General features: G+C 40.2%; 1 long non-coding RNA gene across 1 annotated transcript; it reads left to right on the forward strand.

Moving 5' to 3' along the window:
• Window positions 1–15,031: 15,031 nt before the first annotated feature.
• LOC308579797 lies at window positions 15,032–19,842 on the forward strand. The gene is made up of 3 exons (XR_014004588.1): window positions 15,032–15,239; window positions 15,959–16,048; window positions 19,702–19,842. It is a non-coding gene; the product is annotated as an uncharacterized lncRNA (long non-coding RNA).
• Window positions 19,843–25,330: the final 5,488 nt, after the last annotated feature.

Consider the following 25,330-nt stretch of genomic DNA (forward strand, 5'->3'; position numbering starts at 1 on the left):
CCCAGAAATAGTACCTCGGGTTAAGAACTTTGCTTCAGGATGAGAACAGAAATCGTGCTCCAGCGGCGCAGCGGCAGCAGGAGGCCCCATTAACTAAAGTGGTGATTCAGGTTAAGAACAGTTTCAGGTTAAGAACGACCTCCGGAACGAATTAAGTACTTAACCCGTGGTACCACTGTGTTATGTAATATTGTGTATAATATTGGCTTAATGGATAGATAAAGTATTTCAGATCTTGTCTTGCAACTAGCATTTTCACTTCACATTTCAATCTGGTTTACAGTTAATTTTGCTTCCCTGCCCCCCATCACTGCAGATTACAAATAGAATGGTATGTTTCTCTTCTCCTGTCCATTATGTGTTCCTGATCTGGGAATGCTACAAACATTTGATTGTGGCACTAACATGAGCCAATGCAAAAGTTATGTAAAAAGCAGAGCCAGTGGGGCTTTAAATAACTTTTCCATTCATTTTTTAAACATTTGATGCAATATCTGAGGGGGGAATCTTTATACCCCCATAGCGATATATTGGAGCACTATGGAAGAGATACGTAGGAGATATGTAAGTGTTTAGGGCTGTTTGGGATTGGATAAGGGTATAAAAACTGATTCTTAATCAGGACCAGACAGGGGTGTAGTTCCTTGAGGACCTGATGATACAGGGAAACTCCCACTGAAGAAGCAAGTTTGCAGCTTAAGGGGACTCCTGGGTCTAGCAGTTCTACTGGATGCTCAAGTGTGATTGGTGACCCAGATTGGTGCCATTTAATCACCTTAACATCTATTGCACCTGCATTCTTACCTTGAAAAGCCAAACCCAGCATCTAGTTACTTCCAGGTTAGATTATTATAATACACTCCATTTGGGGCTGTCCTTGAGAGCATGGGAATTTCAGTTTGATCCAGAATGTGGTTGCCAGAGTTATGGCAAAGACCAGAAGATTGGATCATATAACTATGATCTTTAACCACCTGTACTGGTTATGAGTTTATTTCAGAGCTCAGTTCAAATTTCTGGCTTTGCTCTATGCTTTATTTCTACTTGGTTGCATCTTAAGCTAATTGCCTTTGGAAACATCATCTCTAGCAAACATACCTAGAACTCCTCTCTGTTATGGATACCTTCCTCTTACTGGCTGAGATTCAGCATGGTTACCTTCTCAGTTGTGATGCCAGATTGTGGAACAGCTTGCCTAAGGAGAAGCACTACTTGACTCTGTCGCTACCCACATTTTGGCAGGTGGCGAAGATTATTTTATTCCGGGGAGTCTTGTCCTAATTTGGCCTTTCCATTATGTTTTAACAGCTGCTTTTACTGTTTTATTGTTGCATAGCATTTGTAATTCTTATTTTATGAATTGTAGCTGTTTTATTTTGAGTCACCTTAAATACGCTTTGATGTAGAAAGGCAGGAGAGAAAGCTACTGAAATAAATCAATAGTATATAAATTCATGATCCACAGGCCACACGGCAGAAACACATTTGGAAACAATGCTAAACATCACACTAGAATCTATTTATGGCAGTGCCTCACTCTTGGACTACTTCACATCTTCATTTGGTTTGGCTTGTCCCTCGATATAAACTCTTGATAATTTTTCTTTCTATGCACACTCTCTTCAGTTTTCACCACATGAGTATTCTGTCTGAGTCCTTCTATGGATTAAAAATTACAGCACTGAATGAAATCCTAAGGATATTAAAAAAGGTTTTTGACTAATCCTTTGATGCCCCTTTTTATATCATTTAAATTAACCCAGGAATCAATCGGACTACCTGTCCATTTCCAAAGGCATATTCTCATCTCACTTTTAGATCAGTAAAGGCTCTGCTGATCAGCAGAGGCACAAAACACGTTCCTGTAGGAATTACACACACAGGATATTATGATACTTAAAGTTTCATTGCATGTTGATGGGAATACATTTAAGAGCAAACATAATTCTGATACAATCACACCAAGATGACAAACTCAATTTAACAGTGTTTGCCAACATAATCCTCAAGATGCTCGGCTCCCCATCAGTGCTTGTTGTTGCATGGCTACAATCACTGAATGTGAATTTTAAATTAAAAGCCAGAGAACAAAATTATGACTAAAAGTTTACAGAAATGGAGATTTGGTATCTTTGATTCCTGCACCAGTATAAATTACACAACCATACATTGTATTCAGATGTGCACTTTTCTTCTGGAATTCAAGAATTTCAAAAAGGTTAAGAAGCTGGTGGGTGAGATTCCATCATTAGAAATAAGAAAAGGGAGTCCAAGTTGGATGGGAGTTTCTTGAAGGTGAAATATTGAAAGCACAAATGCAGACAATTCCTACAAGAAATAAAAGTGGGAGGCATCTAAAGAAACTGGTGTGGCTGCATAAGGAGCTGACAGATGAGTTGAGATTTAAGGGCATGTATAAGAAATGGAAGAAAAAGGAAATCACAAAGGAGGAGTATATACAACTAGCAAACAGTTGCAGGAAGAAGGTCAGGTAGGCCAAAGCTCAGAATGAACTCAGGCTTGCAAGGCAGGTTAAATACAATTTAAAAAAGTTTTTTGGGCTAAGTTTGAAGGAGAAGGAAGAAAAAAAAGCAAGTAGTAGGTCCTGAGTGCAGATAAATGCTACTGGGTGATAGGCAGAAGGCAGAATTGCTCAATACCTACTTTGTCTCTGTAGGAAAGCAGTGCCCAACCTGTTGACAACAAAATAAATGATGCAAGGAGGGGGCCGCAGCCCAAGATAGGAAAAGAGATGGTAAGTAAGGGCCACTTTAAATAAATTCAAATCTCTGGGCCTGATGAGCTGCACCCAGGTGTACTAAAGATGCTTATCCGATGAAACACTTGCCTCTCTCCTCCTTCCTATGTTGTTCTGTGGGTTCTCCCAACTCCCACTCAGTCAATTTGGGAAGAGATAGTAGAAAGCCCCATTGCACCAGCAGGATGTTGAGTAGTGCTGGCTCCTGCTACTATAGATGATTATTTTAATCCAATCCATAGATACCAAATATGATCTTTTGTTTTTATCACACTGTTTGAGGCCGAAGAAATCTAAATGGCCATATTGTTGCCCAACTCCTATCAAGGCATCTGTGATCATTAATTGACACACACCTATTACTTAAAAAGCTCTGTTAATAATACCATATATTTGTCAGGTTGACTCAACAGGGCATGCAGAGGAGCATTTATAATAGCTTTTTGTAACTGATGAACTCGCTTTGCCATGCTTTGCCATTTTTGAATGTTTTACAACACTAGATTTTATCTAGTTAAAGTATGTGTCTGAGCTTAAGTTAGTCATTTTGATTCCAGAAAAGGGGGAGTTGTATCAAAAGCTTAGTGAGGGGGGGGGCGCTCCTCTAAAACAGTATTTCTTTCTTGTCAGGAAGTCATGGTAAAGGATGAACAAATTGTTTATCAGGTAAAATAAAATATCATACACACTTTTACACCTTCTGATTAAGAATCCACAATGTCAGAGAAAATCCTTGCTCTTCCTACAAAGACAGCGTACAGTATTTGTGGGACAATGCTGTCTTCAAGCAACTGGTACATTTTACTATCAGTTGCCCAATTCTTCAGATTGGACTAATGGAATATATAGGGAAGTGCATACAAGATATTAATTAGGAACATAGGAAGCTGCACTATACCAAGTCAGCCTAGTGATGTGTTTAACTCAGTATCGTCTACATTTACTGGCAGTGTCTCTCTGGCATATCAGATAGGAGTATCTCCAACTTTCACCCCCTCTGCAGATGCCAGGAGTTGAACCACTGAATCACAGTTTCACCGCCCACTGGTGCAGGTTCAAATAACTGCTAATCTGAAATCTGTATAACTACCAATAATAAGCTCATGGAGGCAGAAGACATTTGCACCCAAATGTCCTCATTCAGTCACTGGGGAGTGCCTACATTATGCAAATGCAAACTTGTGTCTATTTTTGCCCCCTGCCCCCGATAATGACAGAATTGCTGCCCGTGAACAGTACAAAAAATAGGATCAGTTCCTGAGCCAAAGTATGATAGACGGAGAATAAACAAACACTGCATTATAGCTATTGTCTGCAGCCTTGTAGTTGGGCCCAACACTGTTACTCTCTGTGCTTTTTATGTGACTCTCATAAAATTCAATTAGTCACAGGAAAGCACCAGGTGGATTAGACCAACCCAACTGTTCTGTGGGAGATTAGGTGAAAATGGATCATAGCAGTAAAAGTGCATCTAAAACTGCAGCTGGCAAAAGTGGCAAAAGTGGCACCACATTAACCTAAAAAGAGAGTGAGCTCATTGCCCTATGCAGGTGCAAAATGTCTGTTTTTATTTGTTCTCAGTAACCATCTTGTGTGCTTGACTGCCATCACACAGCCTGTCATGATACCAATTAGATCCATTATTGTCAATGGAAATAACAGTTTGTTGCCAACTCATGACAAGAACAAAATTAACTTACATCTGCCTTCCTGCTGTGCATTCAGCTCTCAGTCCCAGCTGTCACCTTGCTCTAACACCCACACCCTTACCTGTTCTCTCTAGCTCACAAGGACAGCTTTATGGAGAGAAATGCCTTGGGTGCATTTTCTAATTATCATCCTCAAACATCCTAGAAACAGACATGTAGCTGAAATATTTTCACAGATAGATTATATATACATACCTTTACTGAATAGAAAGACTAATCAAAATGCAACAACTGAAGATAAATTCTAGAAAGAGGAAGACTAAGGACTTTCTCTCTAAATTAGCAGATTAGGGAAAGCACCTCTGGTAGGGAATATGCAACTTTAATCTTTATTATGGAATGATCACAAATGGACTGTTTCAGAATACCATCTGTTCTCAGTGAAGCATCAGCAGGATGCATGGCTCAGTGGCTCACTCTGTCCTTCACCTTGTGTTCTTGATTCATAGCATGCCCCCCCCTCCACACACACACGCACACACAATTTGAAAGGCTAGGATGTATTGAAAAGAATTTCTTAAATGTGCATGCACATTTGGCGTTCCTTTTTCTGAGACAATAACAATATATTTGTGACAGAACTGACAGATGCTGCTGTACTTAACAATCAGCATCATCGCCACAGAAAACAGGTTCACGAATGTGTGATCTTGGGTTAAGGGAGAACTCTCTTCATAGAACTGAACATAAAGAGCTTTCTGTTTGATGGCCAAGATGACTAATAAATGTCAGGCTACATTATAAGCATGAATAATACTTTTTTTCTTTCATGCAACGTTTGACAAATACAACAAAAATGCTACACACTTTAATTAAATAACTGCTTTTCTTGCTATAGATCTTGTTCAAATGTTAAACCAAGCCAGTGTTGCTTCTGCCCCTAAGGAAAGCCACCATCTTATTCTTCACAAAAGTAGGTGTTAAGAGTGAATGGCCTCATCCATTTTGCCTTATGATTTTCTATTATATTTCATCACCTTTTATTACCTTTCCTTACAGATTGACTTAATATTTACTTTTGATTTCTAATTATTTATAGATACAAATGGGTAGATACTCTGATGTTCACCCTAAAATGCTTACAACATTCACAGTTGAGTGTAATTTAACTATATTCACCTTATCAACAGCAAAACAATAATCCCTTATCTTGAAAAGGAAATAGAACAAAAAATAAAAAAATAACATCTATAGTTAGAAAATATGCAACATTGGTCTTACAGCAAAACAATTACTAAGGATAACATTCAAAACATGTTATTGTCATTAATGAGATTTTTTTTAAACAGAGTATTGTTTTATCATTGGAATACTTCTTAAGAAACTAGCTCATCAACAGATGCCGTCCTTGTGGAGCACAACAATGACAAACAGAACACCACGCAAAAAGGCACATTCGCAAAACTGGGATATGAAAGGAGCCCCCCTCTGATCCCAAATGCATTTCTTATCTATTAAATTTTGAATGTTCACTGGGAACAAAAATTAAGCCTAGAACATTTTTTTTAGAAAGCACAAGCAGCAACCACCAAATAATTTACTACTAGGAGCTCACAATACATAACACTAAAATAGAAAAGAAAAAAATAATTTTATTTTGTGACATTGCCTGTTTTGCTGGTCTTCCTGTGAGCTGGCATAGTAACACAGAGCATGTGTTAACAAAATGTCCTTCATAAGGATGCTGCAAATGTTATGGATTTCCTATGTATGAAGGAAGAAACATCAATCACAGCATGTGAACACACGCCTGCCACCACTGAAGGTTCCTGTAAACGACTTGGGAGCTACAGCCTACTACACTCATTCTGTTTGCTCTACCAACTTATCTTATCAGGCCTCCTTCGAGCTGTCCATGGTCCTGTATACTCTCTGTTCAACCGACATTGCCTACTTCCCCTGCAAAGCTCAAGCACCCATTGAACATGAGAAATGTTTGTGAATTCATTTTTAAAGTGTTTGAAACACTGTCTGGACAGAGAGTGCTTAACTGAGTAAATGTTTGTTGTATTACACTCTGTTTGTCATAACTCAATATGTGCTATCAAATGTGTTTTTATACCACAAGGGTGATTTAGAATTAGTTACGATTGCTGTTACAAAAATGTGAATTTGTTAAGATTTTAAAGATACAGATCAGATGCTTGTTTTCCAAAACTTATTGAAGTAGTTGGCATTTGCCACTATGAATATTAAAGAATCCAGGGCAACTGGAAGAATGTCATAATTCATTGTTAATTATTGAAATGGTAGGAAGGATGGCTAAGTAACTAGCTACAAGAAGCAATGTTTCACTGAATATCAGTTACTGAGGATGAAAGCAACAGAAAGAAACACTTTGCAATTTTTGTGGGTTGTCCAGGAGGATCTGTGTGAAAAGGGATGCTGGACTATACAGGCCACCATTTTGATCAGGAGTGCTCTAGTTATCCCATTGCTTCTACCTCCAGGTAGTTATAGGAGAACAGGTGTGGAGAACCTGTGATGTTGGACTTGCATTCTTATCACCCCAGCCAGCATGACCAAAGGTCAGGGATTATGGGAGTTGTGGAGGGCCACATGTTCCCCACCCCATAATTTTTGGGATGCATCTCCCTTTGTCTGTTTAATCATCCCACAACAATGTGAGTGATTCCCACTAGCAAATCAACTCACCTCATCATAATCCCTTGCAAGCCCTACCCACAAAACTTCAGTTGTTCCATTATCTGTGCAAATATATATTCCTGGGGATATATAGTCACCAAATTGGACTAACCAGCACATGTATCGTTGTCTGTCTGTCAGTCTATCTACTCCAGTATCTTCTCTACTTTATGTATAGGAGAAAAACAAGATTCTTCTCTATAAAATGCTTGCTGAAATTAAAAGTGATGTGCAAGCTGAAATTAAAGTAAAGGGACAAAGCCTTTGCCTATTTCACTAGTAATGTAATATAAACTATGACTAGACTTTAAACAGTTAAAATCCTGTGAGAAGAAATACCAGCAAATTCTCTTACAGAAAAATTTGCTTTCAACAGCACTGTAATAATGTTCCAGTAATACTGAACAATTTCTTAGCTTTTTATTATTATTATTATTATTATTATTAATGCCCATCAGTAGTCAATTTTTTTTACAAGGGATGAAAGAATGATTCTAAAATTTAAACATTTTTCATGAGCCTGTACAAGTAAAAATAGACTTTTATAGGGCTATAGAGTTAGTCTGTCTTAAGAACTATGTAACAATTGATTGAAAAATAATCCTTCTAATAGTAAGGCCGATTATTACTTTTGCAATATCTATTATGTAAAGTGCACAAGCATGCACAAATCCACCTCTCGTTCTGTTGGAAGGACACTTGTTTGGAAATCCAGCTTTGCAAGCAGGCTTAAAGAAGAATGGCATGCAATACGCTAAGGATAGATACACATTACATAACGAGCTGTTGGGCTCCCGAAGCTATGAATATCAGTGTGCCTTGGAATAAAGGCAAGAGTGCATTCATTTGTTTGGAAACAATTGCCACTAGGTCTTGTAGTTGTAAAATTTATCAGAAACCACTGTATTTTTCAGTGCATAAGACGAGCTTTTTTGACCCAAAAATGAGGTTCAAAATTTAGGGTCATCTTATACATGGGTAGTGCTGAGGTGGGCAAATGGGTTTTTGGCGCGAGCCCGAGACTGTAAGTGGCAATTGGCCACTTGATTGTTGTTGTTGATGGGGAATGCTGAAAATCACTCACCCGCCAGATTGCAGCACACAACCACTCATGTCGCAACTGCCTGATCACCACCATTAGCCCTCCCGATTCCACTGCCACAGCCAATAGACAGCTGCCCTTGTCACAGCAAACCGGAGCGTGATTGGCAGCTGCTGGCGGCGATCAGGTAGCTGATAGGTGGTTTCTGCTCGCGTCGCAGAAACCACCTGATTGCCACCAGCGGCCACCAATCATGCTCCTGCTTGCTGCGACAAGAGCAGCTGTCTATTGGCTGCAACAGCAGAATCGGGAGAGCTAATGGTGGCGATTGGACAGCTATGACGCGAGCGGTTGTGTGCTGTGTGAAAGCACTTGTGAAAGTGAAAGTACGCCTGTATTTTGGAATTGTTAAATTTTGCAAATGGGGTGCCAATATCTCAAAATGACTAGGTGGAAAATAACTATACCATGGACAAAATTTCCTTATCGTGGCCAAATAATTCTGTCGCTCAATATCATATAGGCACTATCTAATTAAATTATTTGCTTTACTGAAGCCCAGTGTTAATAACTCTTGCGGTTATAAACCAGAAAAGTAAAGCTTTTGGTTGACAATTTTAGTCCAAGCGCTCTCATGACAATCTTGCAATACTAAGGGTAGTAGACTGGTGGGGTTTAAATTTAGCCAAAGCCAATATGGGACTCAGTTTTTGATAGGCACTCACCTTGGATGTACAGAAGCTAGCACCTGCCTTTTAATTAGCTGTAGTTAGTTAATGTGCACATACAGCACATTATGGTAGTATAATCATGTGGCTACCAATACATCTACTGTGCCAAGGCTATACCTGCTCAGGAATGGTTGTAGGTGGCATACCAATCAAAGTTGGTAATAGGCAGTCTAAACCATTGAGGTCATCTGGACCTTTAAAATGCAGCTGTAGTATGGCTCTAGGAGCACTGCCAAACTACACATGGTCTCATTCACAGAGAATGCAACCCCAGCCTACAGCAAGTGTTGTTGTTTTAAATATACATGTTTTCCCTGATGCCAAATAGAGGTTTGGTGTGTGTGAGAGAGAATGAGTGTGAGTATAATCAGGAAAACAGTGAAAGAGAAAATGGGATAAGCACCCACAGTGTGGGTTCACCACAGTATGCCCCATTCCAAATTCCCAACATTGGTAAAGAATGAGAAATAATACCATATGTTATTTATAGGTTAAAATAAAATAAAAGTCATTTCCCTTCAATTGCTATCTAAAAGAAAGACACATTTTGCCTTTATACTGCAGCATTCTGCCATTATTCATCTGAGTTATCTAAGATTTCTGCATTTCAAGGGGTTGGACTAGATGACTCTGGGATCCCTTCCAACTCTACAGTGCAATGAGACAGTTACTCAGACTTGGGGAAGGGGAGCAGGCTATAATTGGCTGAATATAAGTTCCTCTGCGTTAACTACATCCAGTCATTCTATTACCAAGTAAATCACACATATATTAGATATTAGAAATTCCATTTTTCAGTATCCCTCCACAATTCACAAAAGTAAAAATATTGTTCAAAAAGATGAAGTTCAAAAGCATGAAGTAATGCTACCACCCCCACCATGCTCAAAGGAAGGAGCATAGCTTGCATTATTGTCAGGCTTTAGGAAAAAAGACGTATGATTCAATCATTGTAAGGTAGCTCTCTTAAAATTTAATCTCTTATGCATACAGCACTTCCTAATGAGTCCACTAGGAATAAACAAATTAGTCTCCAGGATGTATTATGCATTAATTAATCAGACAAATAGTATTAAGAAATGTGAAATATTTGAAAATTAGTTCTAAACACAATGCTCACATTAGGAAAACTGGGACATAGGAAGAATAATAGCATAATGAAAATGTCAGTTTGTACCAATTCAAGTTAAATCAGCTGCAGTTTATTCTACAGTTATTTAATTTATTATCATCTGCATATGAACAGTACACAGCCTTTTTCAAGAAACACAATTAGAACACAGGAAGTGAGGGAAAACCAACCAACTATAATTTCACATTCAACCTCCTATGAAAGCAACACAGTGAAATGGATTTGCAGTTCAAGTTATATAGCACATGCACTAAAATAAAAAGAGAATAAAATTCTGTTAAAACATCTTTATCCCTTGATAATCTAATAGTTTTTCCTGGGGTAAATTGTTGTGAGCACACCACTCCAATGTTTTCTAAAGAATGGTAGGATAATAGTTCGCACTTTGAAGCTAATGATATAATCCTTTACCCCATCATGTGTAAAGCAAAGCACGCTTCTATTCACATGGAAACTATGTGGTTATGGGCTTGTATTTGTGACCCTTCACAAGGACATACAAGGCCCCACCTTATAGAATGTGCAGCATGAATCTAATCATAATTCCAGAGGAAATCAGCATTAAATTCTCACAATCAGCAGAAAAAGTACTCTGCCTGATCCAAACACGAAGATTACAATAAGGTAAAGTAAGCTCCACACCTTGCTCTTGCTGGGTTTACTTACACACAAAGAACACACAAGGAGCATCTTTCTAGCAAACCAAAAGCTAATCAAAATCTTAAATCTAAACAAAATGTTTAGGTTTAAGACCATGGTGCATGCAATAGAGGGTTGTTGCTGTTGTTAGGATGATAATGATGATTATAATATGACAATTATGATTATTATGATTATAAGATGCCAATATCTAAGGAGGACAAGACCAAGAGGAGAGTCTTTTATGCCTTTTAAAATTCTAGTCCTGTATGTCTGTGAGTTATTACTGGCCGGATCTAAAGTTGTACAGTGGTACCTCGAGTTACAAACACTTCAGGTCACAAACTCTGCTAACCTGGAAGAGTTACCTCGAGTTGAGAACTTTGCCTCAGGATGAGAACAGAAATCGGGTGCCGGTGGTGCAGCGGCCGCAAGAGGCCCCATTAGCGAAAGAACATCTCTAGTTAAGAACAGTTTCAGGTTAAGAACAGGCCTCTGGAACGAATTAAGTTTGTAACTAGAGGTACCACTGTAGCTGCTTGCAGAACTGGAGAAACTGCTCTTTGTTGCTGCTGAGCCACTGACTTGTAACACCTGTAGCTAGAGGAGGCAGCTCCAAAAGCTGTGTGGGCAGATCTGGCTAGTCCAAAGACTTTATAAGACCAGCTGCAGCAGCTGACATATCAGAGGCTTGTACCTCTGGTATTGGGATGAGGGCACTTGCAGCACCCCATTTGATTGCTTTTGCATGAATTATATGCCACTGTGATATTGTTCTGTAGGGTTTTGGATCCCTGGTTGAGAGACTGATGGGGAGGATTTGATTGCTTCCCATGTGACAGCTAAGTAGGTGACTGAGTGGGTGCCTTCAATGACAGATTCAGGAGTACCCCTGATCCTTTACAGCAGGCATGGCCAAATTTGGCCCTCCAGCTGTTTTGGGACTAAAACTCCCATCATCCATAGCTAACAGGACCAGTGGTCAGGGATAAAGGGAATTGTAGTCCCAAAACATCTGGAGGGCCAAGTCATGCCTGCTTTACAGGAAGTATGATTCCATTCAGAACTAATTAAACTCCACGTATCCAGGTCAAGTAACCACCTACTAAATGTGCTTATGTCTTGTCTGGATTGTGTTTCAGTTTATTGCCCTCATCCAGTCTATTGCCACAGACAGATACTGGCTCAACATGCCAGCTGCCTCACCTGATTATTATATAAAGGAGGAATAGTCACCTGCATATTGGTGATATCATACCCCCAAACTTCAGATGCTCTCACTCAGCAGTTTCATGCACATATTAAACAGCATGGGAGATAATCCTTTGGGATTCATAGTGTAGATTCAACAGAACAGAACAGAACAGAACAGAACAGTATGCTCCCAGCAATATATTCTGGAGTTAACCATGCAAGTGGTAGTACTGCCCAGCCCAACAGCTGCAACTCAGACAGTTTATCTAGAATGATACTATGATCAATCATATTGAGAGTGACTGAGAGTGTCTCCCAACATAGGTGCAACCAATGCAATCTTGGTTACATACAGTGCAGCCAAAAGAGTCTGATTGCCAAAAAAGTTGGTTAGTGATTAGCCCTTTCCATTGCAGCACAGTCCTGATGACCCAACCCACAACAATTGTTACTTGCTATGGGAGGGACATTCCAATTGGTGCCAAGGGCAACTAGCAGTTTCCAAGAGACAATTTAACTGGCAGCATGGTGCAAAGGAAAGAACTAATCCCCTCCCCACTTAGAGACTGGATCTATTCCCCCTCAAATATATACAATGTGATCACACATTTAACACAACATATACTTTGTGCCTTATTTTAAATATGAGCCAAAAAAGCTTTTAAAGTAGCCATAACTTTTAAAGTAGCCATTCTAATCCAGGGAATTCATCTTATTTCTCCCCTCTTCCTTCCAAAATCAAAGGAACTAACTGCATCTCCTATAATAGTTCCTTCAACTCAGCCAACTCCTTTGCAGGAGGTGGAGACTTGAGGAGTCCTGAGATCTAAAAACATTGTTGGGAGTGGATAGTGACTAGGAAGAGGATAATGATTATCTTTATGCACTCATTTATTGGATTGAGGTGAGACCCTCCTCTCTGAAGGCAATGGCTTTGGACCAGTAGTTTCTCCCTCTATGCCCATCACAATGGAATGTGATTGTAGGGGTTTAGAATCTCCAGACCAGATTATTATTTCTCCAGCTGGAATGAATGCTCTCCCCTGCTGACTATGGGGCTAGAGAAAGGAGTAGAGAATTTGTAGATGTTCTGTGAAAATCACCTGGGGATAATAATTTGTGATCACAATCTCCCTTGCAGTCCTAAAGTGACAGAACACATGTCGGGAATTCTCCATCCCATTATCACCTAGCCAATTCTTTTCACTCCTCTGCTTGCCAATCTGAACATCACAGAAGAAGCTCAGTGTACACATAATTTGCCCGATCACAGAATGCCTCCAATTTCATCTCCACACATTTCTATTGCTGCAAAAGGAGAAAAAAAGAAAAAAGAGAGGAGTTCTACATTCTCATTTCCTAGATTTTGCACTGATGTTTTAAGTTAAAAGACTTGGAGTGAACAAAATGTATTTTTAAAGTGTGGGGGATACATGAACATGTTCTGTCTTTGAAATGGGTTTGGCTGAGATGCTGGGAATCCTAGAGATAAGTGTTTCCAGAGCCCTTATTAAAAAATAAATTAATACACAACACGTAAATCAAACAATAATCTTACAATTGCTAATCTACTCTTTAAATAGGTTTACCTGCAGAAATTATTGCATCATTTTCCTCTTGGACTATACTCATATTTCTTTTACATGAACTTCTATCCAATATGTTCTACTAAACATACTATAATCTTTCTATGGCTTGTCATTTTTAAACTAAAAACCTTATTTAGACTATTATAAGAAGGGTCCTACACTGGACCAGGCCAAAGACTTATTGAGTCCACAATTCTGTTCCCACAATGATGCTATTTGGAAGCCTATGAGCTGGCTATTCTAATTCAATTTCATTTTGTTGACTATTGTAAAGCTTTGCTTATCAGTCACCCCATCTCCATTCTCTCTTAAATGCAGTTGTCATTCTTTTTCTCAATTTGAATCTGGTTTGGGGGAAAATGCATCAAAATGCAGTTTTTCCCAAGAAAGAACAACTTGAATACAGACAGTGGTTTTTTTCCGGTGGAATGCTCTAATATGATGTACAGGCAGAGGCATAGCATGGGGGTGCCAGGGGTGCCATGGCCCCAGGTGCAGATTTTTGAGGGAGTGTGCAATAGGTGCCCCCCACAAGCACCCCCAGTGTGGCGCAGAGAGGAGCACCAGGCAGGGCTGCACTGGGGGTGCCAGTGGGAGGTGGGCGGCTGCTTTGCGCTTGCCAAGTCCACTGTAAAGCTTGGGTCTCCCCCCCCCCCACCATGAGATGACCCCGGCAGTTAGTTATCTAAGATTTATTGGTTCAACAAAAAGTCCCGGTTGGAGCTCCGCTAATTTCAGTCCTCCTCCAATGACCCAGTTGCCGGAACTGAGCTCCGCCCCTTTCCCCCCAACAGGAAAAACCTCACCTTCTCTTCCTGTCCGTTTCACACTTCTCAGCTAATCTCGTGAGTCTACAAGATCGGGGGGGGGGCGGTTTGCACCCCCCCCTATTTCTGTGTGTGTCATTATCTGAGCATTGCAAATGAATTCCTGCTCTCTGTATCTTTCTCTCTGTGTACAAAGGTTGAATTCCTGTGGCTAACTGCTTATCCCCCCCTCCCTTAGGAATTCTCTCTCTCCTGCCACTGTATCTGTCTCTTCTCTGCCTGTCAGAAAGTCCAGTTCTCTGCCATCCACATCGGCTCCCCGGGCTCCCCATGGCGTGGGTGGGCAGGCGCCACTACTCTCCCTGGATCCCAGCTTTGCAAGGCTATGGGTGGAGGGGGCAGCAGAAGCTCCTTGACAGCCAAGCTTTTTTGGGTGGAGGCACCTCAGTTTCTGTTTGCTACATGGCCATTTCATAGAATCATAGAATCATAGAGTTGGAAGAGACCACAAGGGCCATCGAGTCCAACCCCCTGCCAAGCAGGAAACACCATCAGAGCACTCCTGACATATGTTAGTTTTCAGCTAGTTAGGAGTGCTGCTTAGGAGTGCTGCTGTATTGTTATTCAATTTGGCTTCATTATTGGTTTTCTGTTGCTGTTTAACTTACGTAGCCACCCATTCTATATTTACCGTAAACAGAGTTTATATAGCACTGAAAGTGGGTGGTACAGTAGCAAGGATTAATTACTAAGCAGTTTGGATTTCTCAACAAACTGGTATGTAGTTATTCAAACATTAATATTTTAAAAAGTTGAAGCTGGAAGAGAAAATACTTGCTCCCATAGTCCAATTTTAGAAGTTAATGCCCTCATCTTGAGGGAGTTAAAAATAAATGGCTAGCTAGTGCCTGATGTCAGGGCGTACTCCAGAGAAAGTTAGGCATATCGGAACAAAGGCATACCACTCAAAAAGGATTTAATGGGAATTTGTTATTGCAAAAAACAATTTTGCAAACAATGGAGAGGAGAAGGGTGAGTATTTGGACAAAGGAAAAAAAACAATTTTGCAAACAATGGAGAGGAGAAGGGTGGGGATTTGGAACTTTACCAATGGATCAATGGGATCTGTTTCAGGAAGGGATCAAAGGTGTGCTTTTAAAAAACAATAAATAAATGTTTCCTGCCTGTTACAGCTCTACTGGGTTAGTGGGGATATAAGTAGTAGGATTATGGTATTATAACTATAAGGTCTTTCTGCCTTTCTTCTCTAGGCAACTTTTTTATTTTCTACACCAATGAAATTATTATCTTGCCAAACAACTATTTTAGATCACCCCCCCCCTTTTAAATTAAAAGTTCATCACAAACTCAACTGAAAAATGGGGAGGGGTGTAGGAAGGGGGACACACAGGCATTTTACATTTTATCAAGCTATGAGTACTGGGACCTCATTTTTATATAAAAAAAACAGGGTGCAGAATGGATGTACACTGTGGATAGCATGTGCACAACAAACCTGCTTTCCCCAAAGATCAGACTTCTTGCAATAAGGAAAGTGATGGGGAAATGTGCTGGAAAGTGTGGGACAACATGTCACCCGGAAGCACCCAGAGAAAATGGGTGATTTCAGCTGGGCTGTTTTGTCCAAGCAGAAGTGATTTTGTTTCCTTTGCTCACACAATGCAGCTTTGAAGGTATACATTTAGTCACACTACACTGTCAACCTTTTCTCACTGACCTTACCTCAACAGATTATTCTAAAAGAAGTATAAGGGCAGCTCTAGGGAGACGCAGAAGGAAGCCAGGTTTTGTAATCTGCACCACCCTTCACTGCACCAGAGGTAAATCTGAGGTATGCAGATTTCAGACACATCTGACATACAGCTAGGAAAAAGGAACAATCCCTTCCTTCTATCCTATTAACTCATCTTTTATTTTAAACTGCAGTTCTAAAACTTTATGACAGAAACAACGTGGCAAAATGAAATTCATCCAGGTATTGAGTTCTAAAGGGTTTTTCTTGCTATCAATAGGAATATGATGTCATTGTTATAGCTTAGTAATGTATAATTAATTAGCCAGTAAAATGTGTTTTAAATGTGTCGCACCTGCAGGTAAAAGTGCTGATTCATTTCTGCTCAATATCATGAACAGACTTTTCCTCCTTTTCTTACACATAGCACCACTTCGTAGCAGGAGTTCTGTTAGGCTCATACTAATCATAAGAACAATTTCTTTACAATTGCCTTCTGTTCTAGTAGGCTTTTGTCTGTTATGAAGAAGAAGAAGAAGAGTTTGTATTTGATATCCCGCCTTTCACTCCCCTTCAGGAGTCTCAAAGCGGCTAACAATCTCCTTTCCCTTCCTCCCCCACAACAAACACTCTGTGAGGTGAGTGGGGCTGAGAGACTTCAAAGAAGTGTGACTGGCCCAAGGTCACCCAGCAGCTGCATGTGGAGGAGCGGAGACGCAAACCCGGTTACCCAGATTACGTGACTACCGCTCTTAACCACTACACCACACTGGCTCTTGAAAATAAATTTGGCACTCAAAACTGTATGTTTTTACAAAAGAAGCAATGTTCCCATTATAATCAATTTACTATTCAACAGAATTTTCATCTTTAATATTTATATTTCTCATAGATTCTCTGGATTCATATTTTCTAGAGGCCAAAGGCTAGGTTTTGTTCATTCTTGAACAAATGTGTGCATCTGAGCACTGTGGGATATTTTTTTTATTTTAAAAAAGACCTCTTCCTAGATGTCTCAAAGCAGATGTCGGGAACCTTTGACCCTCCAGATATTGTGAACTACAACTCCCAATAGTCTTAAGAAGCATGGCTACTGGCTAGGGATTAAAGGAGTGGTAGTTCAGCAACATCTGGAATATTCTTTTGCCTCAAAAATATTATCAAAGGCTAAAGTGGCCGGGAAAACCTAGGGTAGGGCTGTGACTTACAGGACAATCCTAACCATGTCTTCTCAGAAATTGAGTAAGTCCTATTGAACTCAACTGGGTTTACTCCCAGGTATGTGGGGTTAGGATTGTAGCTTTAGTAAACTTTTCTAACTAGCTTGGTTAGACATTCTCTCTGGAGCTTATTTTTCCTAAGGCTCAATAGCATTGCTGGTTTTATTCATTGGTCCCCAGAGCCTTCAGAATCCCTCTGGGCCTTTTTCTTTGGGTGAACAGCAATTGGTATCCAGGACTTCAACTAAAAAGAGACTGAACTAAAAATACTCTCTCCACTCCCATCCTCCTTGTAATCCTAAAGTAGCCTGGCTGCTACTAACAAAAATAGAGAAAAGGTATGCATGACCTCCCAGAACTCATTTGTTTTAGTGCATGGACTCTATAACATATTTATTTAACCCCCCATTTTCCATAAAATGAATGCTCACCCCTTCTTTTAGTTCAAAAAGAGAGAGGACTCTATAATACAGTTACAAATAAATTCTGTGTAAGATGGGCTGGATCCTGACAAGACTGGAACTTTGCACAATGGAGCTTTCCTGGCTCCTCCCCTCCCACCATGAGACCTCCTTGCATTGCCCCCCCCAACTGCTCCTGAGTGCTTACGGGCTCAAATATTCCCAGGGCAGTACATAACAATCTATTAAGATCAATCAGTAACAATAACCAAAAAAACTACCAACAGAGAAAAATTAAAAGCTCTCTGCACAACGAGGCATGGAGGCTGCAGAAGGATTGGGAAATTAAGTAAAGGCTGATCCATTAGAGGGCAAATGGATGGTTGCCGCACCAATCTCAGACACTTGCCAGCCCTCACTTGTCTGCCATCTTACCATCAGTCAGTGGGTGGCTCTGACTGTAATTGGCTTGGAAACGCCTACTGCTGGTCTCCCTGCAAGAACTTGGCAAGGCTGCATTGTCAGAGGGCAACTGGTTTTCTTCTCATGCAAGACATCTCCAAATCCAAGCCAATTTCTTTCACAATAAGTGGTGGAAAACATAAGCTATTGTCATAGTTACTGCTATTTATGATACTTTTTTGGGTTATTATATATATTTTTGCAGTAGAACTGGATACCAACTTTTCATATCAAAAAGGAGGAGAGCAATAAATGTATACAAACATTAATGTAGTATGTTTTTTTCTAAATTCTCATACATGTCTTACGCTTATATTGCACAAATCGTTTCTGACAAACTATAGCAGTTTTCTCATCTTTAGAGCTGGAATCATCTTTTGAGTTTTCCACTCTATGTTTTGCAGTTCATTCTGCTGCTCACACTGAAAAACAGCCCAATAACAGAAACCTAGTTGGTTAATAAATCTACCCAGCTCTTGGGACTATGGAACAAAACTATTTTGTATGCTGAACTAATGAAGCAATGATGAAAAGCATTGGTTCTGGTGGAAGTGTAATGACTCGAACAAGGGAGTCCTGAGCACAATGGATCTAAATGGACAGAAATTACTGTTAATGGGTCACTCTATTGATTTTCATCCATGAATGCTAGAGGATGGCTAGAGACAAAGTATCACTGAGTTGGTAAAGTGGTGTTTTGGCTGTGTCACTTCAGAAGCTAGGTGTGGGCACAGATGACAGAACGTTCTTCCTAACGCGCACAAAATGCTACCCATGTAGAAAAGTAGCATGCCAGATCATCTTTCAGACATGCGAGTTATCTATATGGAAAAGCTTGCTGGGATGGGAAGGACAATCAGTAAAGTGAACCTGCATCAGCAGCACTGAAGTATTACAGCTAATGCACAAAATTAGGAATTCTATGAAACTAAGCCCATGTTTCTTACAGCCAGTTTCTTACTGATTATTCGCAAAAAATATAGTGTGATATGATGGTGAATCCAGTGTTGCTGTTTTGGATGGCACTGAGATTTGGATGCAGAAAGATACAAACTTGGAGTCAATATGGATGGTAGCTAACATGAATGAGAAAATGAGATAGCCATTAATTACAGGTGATTTGAAAGGAGTTGCTTTTTTTGAGCTAAGGTTAACCCATGACATCTGGTACATTTCAGAACTGCGATGGGACATAAATAACCTAATCAGACCAGTGGCTCATCTAGTCCAGCATTCTGTTCTCACAGAAGTCAATCAGATGCCACCTTATGATCAGAAATTTCATTTAAAGAATATTCACCAAACTCTGATGCATTAAAATGCATTAAAAAGGTCATAGAGGAATTTCCTCCAGTATTGTCCTTGTTCTTTCTGGGCCACAGTCTTCAACAGGAAGGAGTGATTTAAAAAACCACCTGCACCCCAAAGCCCTTCAGCTTCCTGCCCAGAGTCTCATAGTTCTTTGCTATATGTTGAAGTCTGTGTCTGGCTTTATCATTTCTACCTGCATGAATCAGAAGGAAGGAATCTTTGCACCTGGAAGACAGCACACCTCCTGGGACATCCTGTTACCTCGACACAATGCTTCCTCTTTCTCCCTCATCAGGGAGTCACTTACCACCACCACCACCACCACCACATGTCTCTTCCTCCTCTAGGAAGTAGCAGGAATTGTTTTAACTGACTGACTGACTGACTGACTAACCAACCGACCAACCGGCCAACCAACCAACCAACCAACCAACCAACCAATATTCCACCTAAACTCCAAGGAGCTCAAGGTGGCATTCATGCTTTTCTTCTTCCCCATTTTATTTTCACAACAACCCTATGAGGTAGGTTACCTTTCACAGTACTTTGTGGTACTTTGTGGTGAATATTTGGTTGCATGTGCTGATATTTGCTACACAAGAGCAAATTACTGAAAATTAATAAAATGGCAATCAAACTAAAATATATGTGAAACCAAAGTAGTTCTCCTGTCCTCACATTTCCTCATTACTAAAGAGTGCAAAGGGGCAGAAAAATAGATAATCAAGAACTGTATGTGTGTTTCATTGTACAGTTGTAGATTGTACAACTACAATGGAAGCTAGACTGGTGAATGGGGGTGGCCGCTGAGACCACATAACACCGGTCTTGAAAGACCTACATTGGCTCGCAGTATGTTTCCAAGCACAATTCAAAGCGTTGGTGTTGACCTTTAAAGCCCTAAACAGCCTTGGCCCAGTATACCTGAAGGAGCGTCTCCACCCCCATCGTTCTGCCCGGATGCTGAGGTCCAGTGCCGAGGGCCTTCTGGCGGTTCCCTCACTGTGAGAAGCAAAGCTACAGGGAACCAGGCAGAGGGCCTTCTCGGTAGTGGCACCCGCCCTGTGGAATGCCCTCCTACCAGATGTCAAAGAGAACAACAACTACCAGACTTTTAGAACACATCTGAAGGCAGCCCTGTTTAGGGAAGCTTGTAATGTTTAACAGACCATTGTATTTTAATATTTGTTGGAAGCCGTCCAGAGTGGCTAGGGAAAACCAGCCACATGGGCGGGGTATAAATAAGTTGTTGTTGTTGTTGTTGTTGTTGTTGTTGTTGTTGTTGTTGTTGTTGTTGTTGTTGTTGTTGTTGTTGTTACCTTTCCTGGAGGCATTGCTGAAAGGAGAGGGGGTCTTTTGCCATGCATTCCAGGGAATTTATAGTAAAAATGATATGGATGAGAAGACCAGCAGTTTACAATGTTCATGTTCCTTTATTCTGGCAGGTTGTCAATGTTTTCCTAAAAATGCAAAGGCTTTTCTGTCACCTGCTAGTTTTTCAACTTAGAATATCAAAGACTCAATATAAACAATAGATGTGTGAGAGTTCCTAAAAGATAAAAAACAAAAAAACAAAACAAAACACCAAGGCTGTTGTACAATGAAAAGTGCTTGAGACATCCTGAAAGATCAGGAACAAAACAAAACCAGAGAAAAATGAGATAAGGGAAGTTTTAAGGAAGTCAGCATGGTATTGTCAGAGGTCAAGTACATGAAGATTTAACTGCACTAAAGTTATTCATGGTTTACCTTCCTGCTTCATTCCATTATCTAGAGTGTGAAATAGGTGAGAGCCACAAAAGATAAGTTGAGTGCTCCTATACAGAGTTCTAGCCAGCTAACTATGCCTTTCCCTATGATAAAATTCATTCCATTCTCCCCCTGCCCCAATTTCTGGGCAAAATCCAGTCTCTCATAATGGGACAACTTCCTTGTCCTCCCACTGCATCCCTTTGCATGTCATAAAATCTGTTTGAGAGAATTCCCCAACCCTCTAGAATAAGATGAAGTCAATTTGGTGCTGGGGTTTTGTGAGCAGGGGTACATCAGAAGGACAGCTTGCCCATACCCTAAGTCCTTTTCTTCCTGCACACAAATTGGCACAACCGCAGGATTGTTCACTTTACTGTTCTTTATTAGAGACAGTCATGTTACCTTACATGCTGCCATCACAATGAATACTGCCCCACATTTCCTTGTTGGGGCACTGGTTGGGCATAGAGCCAGTGTGTTGGACTAAGACCTGGGAGACCAGAGTTCAAATCCCTACTCCGCTATGAAACTCGCTATATGACCTCAAGTCAGTCAGTCACTCACTCTCAGCCTCTCAGGGTTGTTGTGAGAATAAAATGGGGAGAACTATGTATGTCGCCTTGAGCTCAAAGAAAGGTGGGAGATAAAAATAAAAATAAACAGACCGAGGCCTCACAACTTGCCCTGTAAGCCTGTGAGCTTCTCACATTCCTTAGATAGACTTCTAAAAAAAAAAGCACACAGAGACACACAAAACTAACAGTGTGTACAATGGCTACATGAAGCACCTTCTCTCTGCTGGGTTTTGGCTTAATGAGAACTCCAGTCAGACTCTCTCCACTCTACCCCTTATCTCTCTCCTCAGTACGCCTGCAAACTGTCAGGTTCTCTTGGGTCTGCTGATACCTCCCACTTCTGCATATCTAGCTATAAAATTACCCCCACTTGGAAAATGAGTTTGCTATTAATACGTAGAACAGGGGTAGGGGGTCTGTGGCACTCTTGGTGTTGTTGAGCTACAGGTTCCATCACCCACCCACTGGCTGGGATGATGGGAGCTGTATGCCAGCAAGAACTGTTTGTCCACACAGGTTTCCCATCCTTGATTTAAGACAATGCCACTCATGCCCCATCATTTTTATTCAGAATTAGGAAGAAAAGCATTTAACTAGCCACTTCCTCATCCACTTTCCATTTGAGGAAAGTGCCTTTATAATATCCCAGGACAGGCCGCAACAAACAGAACACACAACTTTATACATTATATAGTTTCTTGTGATGGAAAATAACTCAAATATGCACCTAATGACTCAGAGATGCATGGTCCTTGCCTTTCTGGCTTTCTTTGAGTATTTATCATGTATACAGGAAGGAGAAGGGAGAGAGAGAGAGAGCGTGCAATGAGAGTGCTCTGCGTAAATCTCAGGAATAAGGTCAGATACTATCATGCCTGTTACACTGTCTCCTCCGAGACTGCTGTTGTGCCATACAAAAATAGCATAATATAAAACTTTGTTATCAAGAGCTTTCCTATACTGTTGTTTACATGGAACTCCTTTGTGGCGGGCTATATGCTTCAGTTTTGCTTATTTTTAATACACCTGTAGATGAGTAACAGTGATCTGCTTCTACACCCTCTTTGACTGTGATACTGAAAGTTGGACCATGTTGCAAGAGTCCTCATTCTTACAAGATGCCTCAAAATCTTACTAAAGCCAGAGCAAAGTTTTGCACGGATGTATCCGTTTTGTGTGTGGTTTTTTTTGGTTTAGGCTCAAGAGATTTTCCTGGAGCACTATCATTATTTCCATTTGGTTAGGATGACAGCACATATTATCTTCATAGTATGAAAGACCACTTTACCATAAGATGATAAAGACTAGAATAAACGGTATCAGTCTGAATATCTCATAGAGCTCATGAAGAATAAAGGGCAACTGATTTTTTACAGCGGAGAGAATAGCAGTGTGTTTCAGCTCATTAAGAGAAAGGACGAGTACGTTTCACAAAATATGGCCTCGTGGGCTAAAGCTGTCTCTCTTTGTTCCTTGAACAGTGGAATGAGCCTTTACATCTCAGGCCAATTATCTACCAGCATTCTACAGAAACTGACAAAATGTGTACTATGAGCAATGATATGAAGCTAGTTTACTTTGTACTCCGCATTTGCATCTGATTTGTGTATGTGCACACAGTCTTTTTCTCTCCCACCACATGATGTGAAGTCTCTTATTAGAAGAACAAAAACATTCCCTGTGATGTAAACAACATGCAACACCAAATGCTCAATAATTAAAGACTCTTAATATCAGGAAACCAGGGAGACTCCTTGGGAGAAATATATATAAGTCTGGTATATATTTTAAGTTTATTTTATAATGCTAATGGCTGGAAGCTACAATGTGGATTCTGCTAATGTTAAGGGATGTTAATTCAAGATCCATGTGTGATGAGCTACAGAAGATCGTATTTATATTTGCTATGACCCATTGCAACATTTAATAAAGCAAACCAAAGGAGAATAATGCAAATCACGGAATCATACTAAACTTTAAAAAAAATATTTTACTCTGACTGGAGGCCAGAAGATCAGATATGTAAAGGAGAACCTGCTTATACAAGAAGCTGTGAGCCACAGGTCACTAGTGACTCGGACGTAGATGTCAGATAAACAGGTTCAAATGCCCATTCAGCTATGAGATGTAACAAATTGTATTTTTTATGCCGATTACAGTTGTGTATTACTGAAATTTTGAAACACAAGCATACAAATGTGGATCACAGAAGAGTACTTCTCAGGGAAGGGTTGTGGGTCAGTGGCAGAGCGAGCTCGTGCCTTGCATGAAAAAGGTCCCTCATTCATCTCTGGCATTTCCATGTACGGCTGAGAAAGAATGATAGATCTTGAAAGAGCATGCCATCACATAGGGAAGCATACCTCCTCCCTCTCTCTACAAGGCGTAGTTTAACAGCATGAGCACACACTCTCTGTTCTAGAAACAGGCTTTGGCCAGCAACATGCTGTTCAGAATGTTATTTGTTCTCTCCAGCACTGGTTCTGACCGGCTCCAGTAGATCTCACAAGATCTTGACAATAGTTCAGGATGGCCACTTAACACATTGCTAAAACAGAGGCCCAAAGAGAACATTGCTTTGCATAAAGTTACGCATATGGCAATATGCATATATTCAAATTTGAAATGATTGCTATACCTTAAATTGAAAAACAGTACATGTCACACTAGTGGGGAAGCCTTTGAGCAGGTGACCCGTGTGTCTCCTCTGCCTGCTATCCAGATGCTGTCCTGGCGGCTGCAACTTCAAGGCCCCTGAACTCCCTTTTTAGGGTTTCTTATCTTGAAACCAGACAGCTCTTCAAACAGACTGTTTTCTGACAGCTTTTCAAAATACAGGACTATAAATAGAGGACACATGGCTACCCGACAATAGATGCATATATACAAGAGAATAAGCTGCTGTAAATATCCTCAAGCATAATGGACTAGAGGGAGGTTGAGGTTTTGCTTATTTTTCTTTATTTGTTAACTAGTGGGGCTGAGCATTGCTTTGTTTATTATTTGAATATGTTTTTAATGGATGTTATGTTATATAAAATATTAATGTATTATATGATTCCTCTCACTTTCCTCCACTATGTTAATATGTATTGTATATCTGTATTTTCTTTCTGTTAGTCGCTTGGAGACCTTCAAGTGACAATCGACTAATAAGGCTAATAAATGAAATGAAATGAAATGGAATTTACAGTTCAGTCCCAGTTCCCCTCCAGCTTCATAATAATGGGGTTGCATCCTGGGCTGGTCACCCTGGATCTCTGAAATGTCCCTTTCTCCACTCCATGCTTTGGTACACAAATTCCTTTCCTCTCCTTTTCCATGGCCAGAGGAACTGCAAGAGCAGGTGCATTTTTAAGCAAGTACCAACTCCACAAATATTGTTAGATACAAGCAGAAGATGACAAATTTCAATTGTCTTTATTGTACAAAAATAATTAAATATATACTCCTCAGTATTCCTGCATTGATAGTTTGACAGGATCGGATGTGTTTTTTAAACTTCCTTTGCTTGCAGCACAATCATTCACACACACACAACCAGAAATTCCATGGCGTTAAGTGAGACTTAGTCACAGGTAACTGTGTAGAGAAGTACAGCCATAATTGTGTTTTTCAAGGTCTTGTGGGCAATATAAAAGTAATTCAA

This window comes from Podarcis bocagei (assembly GCF_964188305.1).
Source record: "Podarcis bocagei genome assembly, chromosome: 2".
Lineage (NCBI taxonomy): Eukaryota > Metazoa > Chordata > Lepidosauria > Squamata > Lacertidae > Podarcis > Podarcis bocagei.